The 3710-nt window shown below is 38.6% G+C and overlaps 1 pseudogene; it reads left to right on the top strand.

The window, feature by feature from the left end:
• Positions 1-781: 781 nt before the first annotated feature.
• The window catches only part of LOC102865459, a 5084-nt pseudogene continuing 2155 nt past the window's right edge, over positions 782-3710 (top strand).

Here is a 3710-nt window from a genome sequence, read left to right as displayed (position 1 = left end):
GACATTATGAAAATGGTACTGGATAGAAGAGGGTTCAGATCTGTTGTTCATAGAATCCCTCTGAGTCATACTTGACTTAACAACACCCAACAACAACAATCTCATAGGATATTATGAGGATCAAATGAGCTAAAATGTATAAAGCACTTAAAATAGTCACTGGAAAACAAAAAGGAAACTGTGAAGTGTATTTGGAGAGGAAAGATACCTCAAATAAAGAAAGCACTTCTGAAAAACAAAAATAAAGGGGGAGGCATAGCACTCCCTGACCTCAAAACCCACTACACAGTGATAGTAATCAAAACATCGTTGTACTGGTACAATTGCATGCATATAGACCAGTGGAACACATGGTCACCTGATATTCGATAAGGAAATGAAACCTATCAAATGGAGAAATGACAACCTCTTCAACAAATAGTGCTGGCAAAACAGGATCCACATCTCACACCATACACAAAAATCAGCTCAAGGTGGATCAGAGCCTTGGGACTAAACCCCAAAACTATAAAGTTCATCAGAGACAAACTGAGATGAAGTTTAGATGGCCAAATATAGGCAGAAATGCATAATTGATGAAGGATAAAAGTTATGAATGAGACCCTCTAAAGATTAAATCCCTGTGTACATAAAAATTTTTTTTGCAGTAGAATGAAAAGAAAACCTACTGACTGGAAAAAAACATTTGGCAATATCATTTCAGACAAGGGTCTCATATCAAAAGTTTACAGAATCCTACAGGACCTCCACAAGAAAAAGACTGATAACACAATTACAAAATAGGCAAAAGACATAGAAAGAATTTTCACAGAGGAAGATATTCAGATGGTGAACAGACACTTGAAGAAATGCTCAAAATAACAGGAAATAAAAGAGATACAACTTAAAACCACAATGAGATACCATCTCACTGCAGTAGCTGTGGCAAAGTTTAGTGTTGGAGAGGATGTGGCGAGATAGGCACTCTTATACACTATTAGTGGGATTGTAAAATGATACAACCACTCTGGAAGGCAGTTTGGTGTTTCCTCAGAAAGCTGAACAAGGAAATTACATATGGCCCAGCTATTCCACTGCTTGAAATATACCCCCAAGAGAATGAGAACTGAGGCAGAAACAGAGACTTGTACACAAATGTTCATAATCGTGTTATTCGTCATTACAAGAACATGGAAACAACCCAAATGTCCAATTATAATGGCATGGATTGAGAAATTATGGTATATTCACACAGTGGGATACTACACAACACACAGGAGCAATGATTTTGTAAACCACTATCTAACTTGGGAGGGACTGGAGAGCATTATGCTGAGTGAACTAACTCAGTCCCATAAGGACAAATATTGCATAAGACCATTATTGTATAATGAGTATGAGGATCTAAGGGGAAGATGTTGAAAGCAGAGGGGTGAGAATCAGTGGGGGTAGTAGGGTTAATCATACAGTCACACAGTTTGATGGGTGGAGGGAGGGGTGGGTAAAGGAAATAAGAAAGATCTAATGTGAAAAACAATATACACAAACTTTGTAAGTAAACCAGTATAAAATAAAAATTTTATTTAAGAAAAATAGTGACTTGAGCTCTGGTGGCCTAGTGGCAAGAAGCTGTGCTGCCGTCTTGAAGGCACGTGGTTCGAATGCACCAGATGCTTCACTGGAGAAGAAGGTGCAATCTCCTGTACCAGTTGGATCTGTTTCGACAGTACACAACAAGAAAAGAAGAGGGGGGATAAAAAAAAACACAACAGTGACCCGCAGAGTAAATGTGTAGCTATTTGTTGAAAAAGAAAATATGAGAGTCTCTTTTACTCATTCAATTTACCTGTTGCACATTAGACATTGTTCTAATCACATTGGATACAGAAATGAATAAAATTCCACCCTTTGTCAGAGATCAGAGTAAGGGGAGACCAGTAATAAGTAAGCCAACAATAAAATAAACAAGAAAAATACAAAAGAATTCTCTCTAGGAAGGAATGATCAAGGTAAAAGGAAAGAGAGTGATGGGGAGAAGGTGTGGAGAATGATTCCATAAGGTTTTTAGAGAAAGTCTTGATGAAGAGTTAATGTTTGAGCTGAGATCTGAGTCCAATGACAAAGCTAGATCTGGAGAAACCACCTTTTAGTTAGAAGAGTCAATGCAAAGGTCCGACTGTGCATCTGAAGCATGAGTGAGAGAACAGGTAGTGGAAGATAAGAGCAAAACAGAGGGGGGATTAATCATGGATTTGTATGATTTGATGGGTGGGGATGAGGGAATTTGGAAGAATCTGTTCTGGAAAACAGTGCATTCTAATTTTGTAAATAAATTAGTATAATAATAAAAAATTGGGGGGAGAAGAACAAAACAGAGAGTGGGCTAATAAGATATGACCTTTGGGTCCATAGAAAGAAATTTAAATCTTATTTGAAGTGCCCTGGGGAATTAATTTAATATTTCAAGTACTTGCTTTACCTTTGGGGGAACTGAAGCCCAGTGAGAATATAACTGCCCAAAATCACACAGAGTTAAACTAGGAAAAACTAGGAGTAACCTCCAACTTTCCTCATTCCGCAGAATCATGTCACCCATATTAAATCATATTCTGTACAAGTTATAGCACACCACTGAATAAAATAAGCTGAATGTGATAATCTATGATTGAATGAAAGTTAGTTTCTCGTCATTTATGCAGCATGTCTTACTGAGCATATGCTAGTGCTCAGTTCCATGGCAGACACTGAAAATGGGTAAATGCCACAAAGTTACTGTCCAGCAAGGCACTGAAAACGGCCAGCCCAGTCCCTCGCCTTTACTTTATGGTAGATTGATTCTGTTAAGAAAGAACTATTCCCAGTATAAAATAAAAATTTTATTTAAAAAAACCCTTTTCATATGGAGCCTATTCATTTGAAATATCTGTCCTTTGAAAACCAGTTTTACTTATGACGTTGGCTGAAGTCTTACACATGCGTTCCCTTTTCACAGCAACTAAAAAAAAAGGCACCTTGTTTGTAAACGGTTTTCAGTCTGGTGATAGTAAAAGATCCTAGCCTCTTAAGCAGCTCGTCTGCAGTCATCTTCTTTCTGACCACTAGAGGGCAATCATCTCCTTTTATCTTTCAACTCCACATCAAAGCCCACCAGGTTTCCAAGGCTGTACATTTTTGCTAGAGGAGACCGTCCATCTTAATTCTACAAAGAGCTGGTGGATTCGATCTGCCAACCTTCTGATTGGCAGCTGATATATTGTGCACTACACTACCAGGGCATTCAATTCAACTCAAACTCATTGCCACCACTAAGTCAAAAGAGACACAGCTGACCCTCCAGTAGATTTTCAGAGACTGGAAATTACATGAGAAGAGACTATCCATCTTTATCCCAAGGAGAATCTTGTGGATTCGAACCATCTGCATTTGGACTTGCAGCACAACTCCTTACAGACTAGACTACAAATTCTATCCAGGAAATCCTGTCTAAATTTCCTCCTTTAAAGTTAGGTAATCTGAAATTTTATAAAAGATTTTTACCAACTTTTACAATCAGAGATTGATTGAACATGCAATCAAGATGCATTGATAATAGTGGGTGACTGGAATGCAAAAGTTGGGAACAGGAGTCCCCCGCGCAGCTGGCGGCTCTCGTGCGGCCTACTCTTAGACCCTGCCCTCACCTCTTTGGTACTTGGAACCCTTTTCATCAAGATGCCTGAGGAAGTGCACCA

Source organism: Elephantulus edwardii, unplaced genomic scaffold (assembly GCF_000299155.1).
Source record: "Elephantulus edwardii isolate Elephantulus edwardi_28Jun2011 unplaced genomic scaffold, EleEdw1.0 scaffold00016, whole genome shotgun sequence".
Taxonomy (NCBI): domain Eukaryota; kingdom Metazoa; phylum Chordata; class Mammalia; order Macroscelidea; family Macroscelididae; genus Elephantulus; species Elephantulus edwardii.
This window is presented reverse-complemented; position numbering and strand designations above follow the sequence as displayed.